At 44.0% G+C, this 12673-nt stretch overlaps 1 non-coding gene across 1 annotated transcript; it reads left to right on the forward strand.

The window, feature by feature from the left end:
* The first annotated feature begins 1927 nt into the window (after positions 1–1927).
* Positions 1928–2000, forward strand: trnav-aac (transfer RNA valine (anticodon AAC)). Its single transcript has one exon. It is a non-coding gene; the product is annotated as a tRNA-Val (tRNA).
* The last annotated feature ends 10673 nt before the right edge of the window (positions 2001–12673 follow it).

Here is a 12673-nt window from a genome sequence, read left to right on the forward strand (position 1 = left end):
TCGCTGCCCCCAGCTTTAACTTCTTTACGGAAGAAATAAGCTTTTAGCTTGCCAGCGGTTTTTCTACTCGGCTCATCCAGGTCATTGAGCAGCTGCCCAAGTTTCTCTATTATAAACGGCTCCTTTTTCAGCTCCAGCAAAATCTCATCTATGATTTTCTGGACTTGTCCCACAGTGACATGTATGTGGGAGTAAGAGAGCGCCTTGATTAGTGCCGGTTTCAGCCACGGTTTGTTCAGTCTTCTGTAAAACACGTTGAAATAGAACAGGAAATAGTAACGGTCTGGTTCAAACAAACAACTGTGTCTCAACTGACTGGGGTGATTCACTTCACACCCCCGACAGACTTCTTTCAGAGCTCGGTCGATGAGAGCACTCAGAATATACACCAGGGTGCTTTTAACCACTCTGCTTACTTGGTCACATACCCCGGGCATAAATCCTGCGTCTTCATCACGCCCCCGGGACAGTCCGATGCTCATTGGGTCGCCTGGTGGTTTGTGGGGTGTTTCTCCATCCATTGGACTGACCCCCTCCTGAGACGCACAGACGGTAGACAGTTCGGCAAAATCGAGGCCCTCCATGAGCTCCAGAGGCTGGGGATCCCCGAGACTCATTTGGACATCCATCGCACCGCATGTTGTTTCGTCCTGAGGGACCGGGGTCTGAGGTCTTGGAGAGTAACCACAGTCAAAGGGTTCCAGAGTGTATACAAAATCTGGGGAATAGAACCAGGGGTGATCCCGGGTTTGAAGAGGCCTGTAGAGCCTGTCGACGTCCGCAGCTTTCGGGTAAGACATTCTCTTTAATTTTAAACCATGAATGAATTGTTGCACCTTTTATCCTATCTCTTCACTACGTCACGACACACCGCCCTCTTAGAAGAGAGTAGCCCCTGAGCCGTCAGACCCCCCTCCAAAACCCCACACGTCGTCTGTCGTAGTTCTGCAAGCTTTCCCATTCACACCTTTCAAAACCCTGAGTCGGAGACTCCATTTCGCATTCTCTTGGACCCTCTTGCAAGCCTTCTAGAGTCTTATCCACAAGCCCCAGATCTCTCCAGGCCATCACCTTCAACCAGTCCTCATAAGAGTATTCAATTACCGTCTCAAAAGGTTCCAACGTACCCTCCTTCTCTCCCAAAGCAAGAAGCTCCACTCCAACATAGCTGGGATCCCTTTTAAAGCGGTAACCCCGTCGAGCCCCCCAGAACAACACCCAGGAGCGTTCAATCTTCAAATTGGTGAGTACAATAACCCTTGCCCGGGATTGTTTCTTGCGGGGTTTCATGTTGATGTCGCTGGACATGTTGAAGAAGCGGGATGTTTCAGAAGCTGAGAATTAAAGAGGTATTGCCTAAAAGAAGCGCGGGTTCTTAAATAGAGAGGAGAGTTTCGGGGCGTTGCCTTCAGAGGGGTGGGGGTATTTATGGGTGGCCTTGTTGTTCAGGGTTTTATGGGTGCACACTTTCTGACGGATATGACGTAGGAATAATTAAGGAAATAACTCTACCTAAAATCACGCCCCCCAATTATGACGTAGGAATATTAATAAGCTTAGGGCATACGTCATAACAAAATAGGCCGCGCCCAAAAAACCCTACTATCTACTCTTATGTAGTTGAAGGCGCAGTATAGCTCTCATAGTCTGGTGGTGACGGAAGACCACCAGCCGTTTGAACAAGCCATTCAGCATCACCTTGTTGGGTTAAGTGCAGGCACTGTCAGAGCGCAGGGCGTCCTGCCTTTGAAAGAGTTTCCGAAGTGTCCTGATGTGCCCTTAAGCAATGCCAAACAGGTCTGTGAAAATGGCATCCTTTCGCGGCACTTCAGACGCCATCTCACAGTCTAGCCGACCTGAAACGCCTGAGCCTGTTTTACCAGCAGGCTCCAACGGTAACCGTTTGAAGCAAGAGGCGGCGTTGTCAGTTTCTGTAGTGTAGCGGTTATCACATTTGCCTAACGCGCGAAAGGTCCCCGGTTCGAAACCGGGTGGAAACAGCCTGCTTTGGGCCGGCCCTTTTCGTCCTGCTTGCCCTCGTGGTTCCCCGGAGGCGGTGGGTGTCTTTTCTTCATTGGAGTGCCCGAAATCGGTGCTCTCAGAGCGTCCGTCCGTCGACAGGTTGAAATTGTAAACGCTGGTGTAGCCACTTTTAATTAAAATCTGATGATGATGATGATGATGATGTTGTTGTTGTTGTTCTTGTTGTCATCGTGGTCGCCGTCATTATTATTGTTAAAGTAAAGCAGTAGTTAGATTTGTTGCTACCGTAAGGTGTAGAAGACAACAGTAGGTATGGCGTGTGATATCAAAACATTCAGAATACTTTTAACCTATATAATTTATAAGCTTTGTAAAATAAACCCAAATATCTCTTTTGCGGGGATAAACGCTGTTCTGAGTAGTTTGTGACTTGTTTAATACCAAACAAAGCATCGCTATAAAAAATAAATAAAAAAATCACTGTAAAAGCGCTAGTTATTTTTGATCTTTATAGTTATTTTCTAGGCTCAGGTTGTTTTTTAGCGCTTATAAAGGCCTGAAATATTCTTAGTGGTTGTTGACTATAGGTCTTGATGCTTAAAAATGTTTTTTTGAGAGACCAAAAGGTTCTAATAAAAGTTTAGAGTAGAGAGGAGAGAGATCGTCTCCATCTTGGTTTCTATTTGAAATTTGATGCAGTGTCATTTTATTGGTTGGTTTTGATATGTTAATTGGTAACAGGGTGGCACAAAGGCCAGACCAGAACAATGCCTTACAAGCAGATCCGGCATGTGGCCATCACTATAAGTATGAAGGTCTGGTCTTCAGCTCGACAGACTCACACTGACCTTTCGATTTAAGACTAAAGATCAACAATGTCCGGAAACAACATCAGCGATTCGATTTAAACGAGTTTTTAGGCAAGTCTTCAGATTATTTTCATTGACTCAGAGCGTGTTGTGTGCATGTATTGTAAATAAGGCTATAACATCTGTTTTAAGTTCTGTAAAATTATTTTTCAGCCAGTCAACAGGAGTTAATTCCCAACGCTGAGGAGATCATCTGGAACAACGACGGTAAGATTTTTGTGTTTGCGCTCATGGGTTCTTATGTATGGGTGTGTGTGGTTTTGAAGCGGCTCATTAGAGTTATGAAAACGTTTTAATATATAATAATGCCGGTCTCTTTAATTACACAGAAACTATCGAAAGGCCTGTGATTAATGTCTCCGAGGATCGACCAAGAGAAGTGGTTGTCCCTAGACAGGCTGTCTGCCGACCGGGTAAGAACTAAACCCCTGTTTGTTTGTATAACGTTTCTGTAAGATGTTTGAGTCCAGTTTTGTTAATTTAAAAAAATTATCCTGTCTAACAGTATTAAGAAACGTGGTTCGAGACAACGAAAGGCCTTCCACATCGAGGGCTTGTTTCGTTTTACCTTCGAGAACCGTAACCTTTCAAGAATCTGAAAGGCCGTCAGCCCCGGTATCTGATAGCTGTGAGTATATATCTGCAGCCTGTAAGAGGTTAAAGCTTTTTATAAAGCGGTGTGGTTAAAGGTTAAACATGTCTCTTACCTTCACAGCGGTGCAAAAAGCTAAACCAGCCGAAAAACATAAGAAACGATTATTCTGTGGAGGTAAGTAAGATCTTTCAAACTTTAATGTTTTTAAAAGAGCTTTGTTTGCCCGTTGAGGGCTAATATTTAAGCGATGGGTGACCGTTTCCTGTAGGGCGGGGGGTTCTGGGAAAGATCTTTAGAAGTCCGGACAGGTCTAGGCTTGTTTCTGGGGAACGTGTTTAGAAATGACCGATTGCTGTACCGTCTGGTTAGGAAGTAAAGCCGTCCGAAAGGGTTTAGTAAGTTGTTTGGCTTATATCCCGCTATTATACTTCTGTTTTAAAGTGGTTGTAGGAAAAGTCTTGAAGGTGTTCATTGTATTTAATATTTAAACAGATCGTGAAAACGTTTGTGAAACAGGAAGTCCCGGGATCAGGAAGCGTTTACACTTGGAAGGTTCGTTTAAAAATGAAATGTTGTTGTGTGTGTGTGTGTTTTATTAACAATATTACAGTTTTTAAAGAAACATTTAAGAAACAGTTTATTTACAGCGGCTTCTCTGTTTTACATTTATTATCAAGTCCTAATAAATATATTGTCTGTAAATAATAAGGCGTTGTAGTGAATGTCTAAGGCTATTTTCAAAGGTCTAAAAAAGCTAAAGGTTTTGAATGTCCTGGACATGTTGTTTTAAGTTTGATTTCTGTCGCCGTTTAAAGATGTAAATGTAATGTATATTTTTATTCTTCCCAAGACTCTTGGGATAGTCATTCTGTGAATGAGCTATTGAGGACAATTACCCCGTCTAAGTGGGATCAAACATCTTCCCCGGTGAGATCACCGAGAGGATCCCCCACGGTGGTCTTGGAGACCCCCCAACATCTACTCAGGCCACAGCCTTCTGGGAGTAATTCAACACCCCAGATTCAGCCTGCCGCATTGTCAGGCGGAACAAATACAGGCATCCAACAACCTCAGGGGTCGCCGTCAGTCAGGGCTGACACACCACCCAACGACGGCCTGGTTTCAACATCGTCCCCCCAGACCCGTTTCTTGGCTACAGAAACGCGGAACAGTACCCCGCGCTTGGCCAGGGTGTCACCGCAAAGGCCTTCTTGGTCTCCGTCCATGAGTATACGCTCGCTCCCTGCCTCCTTCGACCGAGATTTACCGGAGCGACCATCCTTTGAAGCTGAGCCAGGCCACCAGCCCCCGGAGCTACATCCTGAAGGTCGGCATGAGTTGCTACATACTTTGTTACAAAATCAAAGACTTGTGTTAGTGGGGCAAAACCTGGTGATAGAGAGCCAAAACACCCTTATTAATACCCTTACTAACGAATTGTACCGTATTTAATGTTTTAATAGACACAAAACGCCTTACTATTGTGGGTTGTTGGAAAAATAAAAAATAAATTAAAAAATGTCCTGACTTGGTAAAAGAACTCACAAACTAAAGGATTATGAACAAGCTAGGGCCCCAAAAAGACCTTCCCGAGAGAACATCCCCGGCCCTGTTGTGAACTCCTCTGATGTCCCAATGAACCTGGAACTATTACAAATGATAAATGATTTAAATAACCCCCAATTACCACCGATAGAATGTGAATTAACAGACTTACCGGTGAACCCCGACCTGTTACAGATGGTCAATGATCTAAATAACCACCTCCCACCGGTAGCGCTTATAGAGGTTCACCCCCTAGTTCACCCCGATTTGTTTGAAATGGTGGAGGCTTTGGAGGAGCTACCCCGACCAAATTCTGCCCCTATTATAAATGATTTGAGACAATTAGAACACAGGATGGCGGCAGAAGCAGCCATCACTATAGAGGAGGGTCTTGACATTAACCGGTTGGATATCTTTGAAGGACTTTTACAGGCTTTAAATGAGCCTCCTCAAAAAGGGGGTTTTGTAGATGTCAGCAGTGGGGGTGTTCGGAATGTGGAGGGTTCTGAGACTGATAAGGCTGTGGAGGTCATGCTCTGTGAGAATGTAGGGGGTGAAGGCTTTGTTCAAAATGATGATGTGTCCAAGAGTACCAGTGATCCCGTGATTATAGATAGACCGGCCTATAACAATTTTGAAATGATTCAGCGTTTTAATTTTGCAGAACTTTTAAATTGTGACAATTATGCAGAAATATTTGTCAACATACACGAGGCCTTGCAGAAAATGCTTGAACAGGTTGCTGAAAGGGTCAGACCTCGAGATGTTGTACAGTTAGAACTCAGAGGGGATGATTTGTTTAGCAACCTATCTGTAATGCTGAGTGGAGATAATTTAGACGTCTGGCTAAAATCGAAGCGTTATTGCAAAGTAACGCAGCCATCATAGCTGATGAAAGTCTGTCTCTGGTAATGAATGTGGTTCGTAACCCTGAGGGTGGGGCGCTTAGAAGACTGTCGAAATGCTTGAAGAACGACATAATTAGGACCAAGCTCAGGCAATTAGTGGTGAGTTCCAGTGGGGACAATAAGCTCTGTTTTGCTTACAGTTTAATAAAACTACTCACCCCCGACATGCCTGAACCCCAAGCTCTGCAAGAAGCTTTAATGCTTCATCAGAGGGCCGGCTTAAACTCTCAACAGATGGTTGCCTTTTCAGACATCACCAAGTTTGAGGAGTTGTTGTCTTTAAAAATTGTTGTGTGGTACCGTTGTGAGGTAAAGGAAGTATTTGTGAAATTTCAGACACATCCTGAAACCCATACACAGACACTGTTTCTCTTCCTAAGTGATAGTCATTACTTTGGAATAAAGAGTTTGACGGCTTTTTTGGGTTGTTCGTATGTTTGTCATTGGTATTATAAGGCCTTCAATGATAAGCTTAAGCACCGATGTGACGGTTACTGTAACGTCTGTTTCAATCCGCAATGTCGTAAGGGTTTGGCCCCTACCATCCGATGTAAAGATTGCTTAAGGATTTGTCTCTCAGCGTTCTGTTTTTCCGAGCATAAGGTACAGAGGGCCGCTACTGAGGGGGTTAAAAAACTGAGTTATTGTGATCAAACTAAATATTGCCCGCAGTGTTGCCTCCAGTACCGTTTTCATGAGGTTAAACCACACAAATGTCTGGAGCCGAGATGCAGGATCTGTAATGCTGATTTAACCCCGGGGTCCGAACACCAGTGCTTTATTCAGCCGGTTAAAAAGGAGCCGCCGCACAACCGGTATGTCTTTTTTGCTTTTGAATGCCGGCAAGAAAACGGGGTCCACGTTGCTAATTATATACTCTGTATTGACATGTTGGATCGTGAGTGGTCAGCTAGCGGTGAGAGTTGTGTCAGGGATTTCTTTACGCGGTATCGCGGTCCAAAATACCTCAATTACACATTTATTGCCCACAATGCTAAGGGTTATGATTCTTACATTTTGATGAAGTATCTGGTGGAAAATGGGGTGACCCCAAAAATAATAGCTCAGGGTAGCAAGATCATGTGTTTCACCGACGAAGCTTTCAACTAACGTTACATAGACTTGTTAAATTTCATCCCCATGAAATTGAGCGCTTTGCCTAAGGCTCTGGGTTTTGAGGCTCAGAAGAAAGGTTGGTTCTGCCATTTTTTTAATACTATGGACACTCAAAATTATCGAGGGTCCTACCTGCCCGCCACTTATTATGGGGTTGATACTATGATGTCTCATGAGAGGGAGGAATTCTTTAAATGGTACAATACGGTTAAGGGAGGTGTTTTTGATGACCGAGAAGAGATGGCTGCTTATTGTAAAAATGATGTGGTGATCCTTAAAGAAGCCTGTGTGCGTTTCCGCGCCGAGGTTATCAACACATCGGGTCTCGACCCTTTGCAAAGTGTGACCATAGCGTCTCTCTGCATGAAAATGTATCGGTCCAATTTCTTGCAGAAAAACACTATAGCGGTCACCACTTCTGACAACTATCGTGCTAGACAAAAGAACTTTTCGACTGTCTCCATACAGTGGCTGGAATACCTGAGTGCCCGGGATAACATCTTCATCAGACATGCTTTAAATCAAGGGGAAGTCAAAATGGGGCCTTACTACTTAGACGGTTTTAGCGACGTGTCCGGGCGGCGTACCGCTTATGAGTTTGCAGGTTGTATTTACCATGGCTGTCCTCAGTGCTTCGACCCAAACACCTTTAACCCCGTAACACAAAAACTCTGCAGTGATATGTACTATGATTTCCAGGAACGAATTGAAACTTTAAAAAACACCTATGGTTTGAACGTGCTGGTGATTTGGGAACACGAGTGGACGACCCTGAAGCAACAGGATGCGGGGGTACAACGGTTTATGGAAACCTTGGACTTTCCTGAACGTCTTGAGCCCCGGGATGCGTTATTTGGGGGTCGTACCAACGCCCTCTGTTTACATTATGAGGTAAAGGAGGGTGAGAGAGTAGATTACTATGATTTCACCAGTCTGTACCCTTATGTCAACAAGACCAAAATGTACCCGGTGGGGCGTCCAACCATTGTTTATCGTGACTTTCTCGAAATCGGACATTACTTTGGTTTGATCAAAGTCACCATGTACCCTCCTCGCGAGCTGTTCTTACCCGTGTTGCCTTACAGGTGTTCAGGAAAATTGATGTTCCCTCTGTGTAGAACGTGTGTGGAAACTGAAAATAAAACTACCTCTTGTCTGCACAGTGATGAAGAGAGAGCGCTGACGGGTGTCTGGTGTAGCATTGAGCTTGACAAGGCGGTGGAGAAAGGTTACAGAGTCGGTAAGGTGTATGAGGTTTGGCATTTTTCTGAAAAATCTGATACTCTTTTTGCTGATTACATTATGACCCATCTGAAAGGGAAACAGGAGGCATCGGGCTATCCCTCATGGTGTGTTGTCTCCGCGGCCAAAGAGCGATACGTTCAGCAATATTTTGAAAAGGAAGGGATCCGTCTAGAGCTGGGGAACATAACTGTAAACCCCGCCAAGAGACAAATGTCCAAACTGATTTTAAACAGTCTGTGGGGTAAGTTTGGGGAAAGAAATTACCGTCTAAACACAACCTTGATTAAAACCCCTGAACAGTTTATAGAATTTATGTTTTCCAAACAACATGCAGTATCACACTTTCAATTCTTAAATGACCATGTGGCACAGGTCCAGTGGAGGGCCCCTAAAGATTTCCCCACCAAACAGGGGAACGTTAATGTTTTCATAGCGGTTTTTACCACGGCTTACGCCCGGCTTGAACTGTACAACTTAATGGATCAGTTGCAGGAACGCACGCTCTATCATGATACTGACTCTGTAATCTTTGTCACCAGGCCAGGGGATTGGGTCCCTCCCCTCGGGGACTACCTTGGGGAGTTAACGAGCGAACTAGATCCTCAGGACCACATAGTGGAGTTTGTTTCAGGGGGTCCTAAGACTTACGCATACAGAACGGCTGCGGGTAAGACCTGTATGAAAGTTAAGGGTTTCACTCTGAACCATTGTAACAACAAGCTCATTAACATCAAGTCTCTGACGACCCTGGTAGAAAGTTTTGTAACCGAGAAAGACGCGCCTCCTCGTGAGATTATTACAGCCGGAAATCAGATCTATCGCAATAAAAAGGGGTACACGTTGGAAAATAGATCACTAAACAAACGGTTCAGGGTGGTGTACAATAAAAGAGTGTTGAAGACTGATTATACCACTCTGCCTTATGGATATTAGCGGTGGTTTTGAAAACAAACTTCAACACCCATTCTCCTGTATTATAGCCGGTCCCTCCAATTCGGGGAAGAGCTATCTTATAAAGAACATCATAGAAGATGTGGACGCAACCGTGTCCCAAGCTCTTGACAACATAGTGTGGTGTTTCACTTGCTGGCAACCTCTCTACGATGATTTGGCTTCGAAAAAAAATAATCTGAAATTTGTGCAAGGTCTCCCCGCCTCGTTGTGTGACGATGACTTGTTCCCGCCCGGTCAAACTAATCTAGTGATCCTTGATGACCTGATGGAGCAGGCCGGTGACAACAGTGAAGTGGAAAAAGCTTTCACAAAGTACACTCATCATAGGAATTTAAGTATTATTTATTTAGTTCAAAATCTATTTTTTCAAGGTAAAAAAAGCCGCACTATTAATTTAAATGCCAATTATATAATTCTTTTTAAAAACCCCAGAGATAAACTACAGGTCACCGTCTTGGCTCGTCAAATGTACCCTAACCAGACCAAGTTCTTTTTGGAGGCATTTGAGGATGCCACCAAAAAACCCTACGGGTACTTGATTGCGGACTTAAAAGCACAAACCCCAGAAGACTTTCGCCTCAGAACAGGTTTGTGCCCGCCCGATTGGCCGGCAGTGTATGTGCTAAAGAAAAGGAAATAAATAAGAATGTCTGTTCGGATTAAAAGAAATCTGCCGCTTTTGCAAATGTTATTTGAGGGGAGCCCGCGCCATAGGAAAGCTGTGCTGGCAGGGGCCCCCTCGGATTTGATCGAGACCCTGTGTGAAATAGCTTTTAACATCTTACGCGGTAATATACCCCTAACCCCTTCTCAACATTCTAAACTCAAAAAACAAAAAGCGGTTATCAAGATCATCGCTAATAAGAAGTATTCTATTAAAAGAAAAAGAAAGAAGATTAATCAAACCGGGGGTTTTATAGGACCGCTGTTGAGCCAATCCGTGCCTTTCCTAACCAGTCTTCTAGCTTCCAGAGTGGGTTAATAATGGAATATGCTCAGAAAATGTTCTTGATCCCTCAGGAGCAGCTTGAGAAACTGAGAAAAAATGTTGTCGGGCCAGAGCCCATTAGACAAACGGCCGAAAACAACCTGGACTCTGAAATGAAAGCTATACAGGCCAGGGCCGATTTAAATCAGTATTCCAAAGCCCAGTTGTATACCAACACGTTACAGCGCTACCTCCGTCTGGTTAGACAGGGTGAAAAAGATCAAAACATTTTAACTTTAACCATGGCCTCTCAAGAAAATGGTTCTGGGGCTGATGCGGGGGGTACGGTTGATAAAGATGTTGCGGTGACCGAACCTGTTGAGAGTTCAGAGGGAGATGTTGTAACGGATGTTTTGAGAAACATGCCGGCCAGAAGCAAAAGACATGCACAATATATCCTGCACAAAATGGTTCAGAAACCGCGGGTAACGGCTTGGAATGAACAGGGTGAATTTGTTTTTAAAGGACAACTGATCAAAGGTTCACACATGTTTGATTTGTTGAAGAGTGTCACTAGCACTAATAAGGTACCCGATAGTCGCCGACCTGTAGGCTGGAATGCTTTCCTACAGGCGATGGCCTGTCTGAACATGCCCCAATCCACAGTTCCTAACCAGGTAACGCGACAAAAAATCTGTCTGTGTAAAGAGGTGGAGCCTGATCTGACTCCGATATCTCATTACTCTGACCGTGCTGAGCGACCATCCTCAGGATCTATCCATCGTTGGGAAGCTTATTAATCTCATGTTTTTATTTGTCTCCCCTGTAAATAATGACCCGACAAACAATTTTATTTTTTATTTTTTTTATTTTCAAATGTTGTACATTTATTTATAACATAACCTCTGCTTTGTATAAGAATTGTGTTGAATAAAAACAAAACTAATGATTCAAAGGCTGTTTTCATTATTTTTTCACCTTAACATGCATGACATCTTTTAAAATCCTCACAAGAACACCCCATCTGTATACATGGCTGGCTAGGGTTGTAAGTCATTGTGTTATAAGGGGGGGTCCACAGTGTCCTGACAAACTCTGCCACTTTTTTATCATTTTGGCCTAAATCCTCACTGTACAAGGCCATAATATCGGGGTATGACCTTCCTTTAGATCTATGATATAAGAAAAACACACAGTGCTGACCACAAGTGAAGGTCTGAAGACTTTGTATTTGACGACCGCTGTAAATGGTTTCTTGACAGTTGTTGAGCAGAAAGTTATTGATCTTCCGAGGGAAAGGTCTGAAATCCGGGGGGTTTGCATAGGAATCAAAAAATTCACCACGGTGGTCCTCCCTTAGATAAATAGCCAGCCAATGTTCTCCGGGCATATTTTTAGGGTGTGTGTTGATTATGTACATTGCAGGTAAATTCTTGATCTTAAATTTAGGCAGCTGATCGCAGGCGTAGACTCCTTGAAACAGTTTCCGTGAGCCGGCCAGGGCATTCATGATGTGGTTGAGCTCTCTGGTGTTCATTTTAATAATAATCATACGGAACGTTTCTCCTCTGATTCACCTCAATAATGTTGTCAAACACAGCATACACGACCATATTTACAGTGTGTGGTAGAGGCTGCTTGAAACGCATCTCCAAACGCATATTGCCCGTCATCATCAGTGAAATATGTTGTCCACACTCTTCGTCAGGGGTCAGGTTGAAACCGTACAGGGTGTAACCGCTGCAGTATTCCCGGCGATCGATCAGCAGAGTTTGATCCTTGAGATGGCGACCCGTAGCCAGTACTAGACTGTAATATTCACGAACCGCATTGCCGTTTTCAAAGTCAGGTTGAAAAGGTCTGGATGGAACCTGCACACCATCGACGTACAACGCTATAAATTCCGCGTTATAATGTTTAAAGTTAAAGGGGTTCTTGTTGTAAACCCCGGTAAATGCATCATTATCCACGAGACCTATAATAACCTGTTTTGGGAGCTGTCCTAGAAACAGATTTTCCTGGTTCATCACCCGTGTCACTGCGGGGATACTGTGGACTTTCATATAGACTCTTTCGATCGGGTACTTGGCGTTTGCCGTCATTAACGCCTGCGCGTATCCTAGTTTAACCGCCGGGGAGACGGACACTTTTTTCACAAACAGCGAGGCCGATAATATGGTCAGTTTATATTGTTCAGTATCAGGGGTCATCAGACAAAAAGCACTTTTACTACGGATCATTTTAATTTTAATGTCTACCCCGTTGAGCATGAGTTTTTCTTGGAAAAATATGTCTGCATGGATATGCCCCATTAGCTCAAAGGTCCTCCCTTCTGTTGAAGAGGCCGTTCTTTTTTGCAAACCCTTATTGAGTCCCTCTGGATCCTTGTCGTCCATAGCTTCCGGGATGTCTTTGACGAAAGGCTGAACTGTTTGCTTAGGGTCTCCTCATTATAATTAAGGATACACTCCATCATGGCTCTATAGGGGTAAGTATTGCTGCTTTGACTAATGAGCCGATCTCCCAGGGT

This window comes from Amia ocellicauda, assembly GCF_036373705.1.
Source record: "Amia ocellicauda isolate fAmiCal2 chromosome 11 unlocalized genomic scaffold, fAmiCal2.hap1 SUPER_11_unloc_6, whole genome shotgun sequence".
In the NCBI taxonomy this organism is placed as follows: domain Eukaryota; kingdom Metazoa; phylum Chordata; class Actinopteri; order Amiiformes; family Amiidae; genus Amia; species Amia ocellicauda.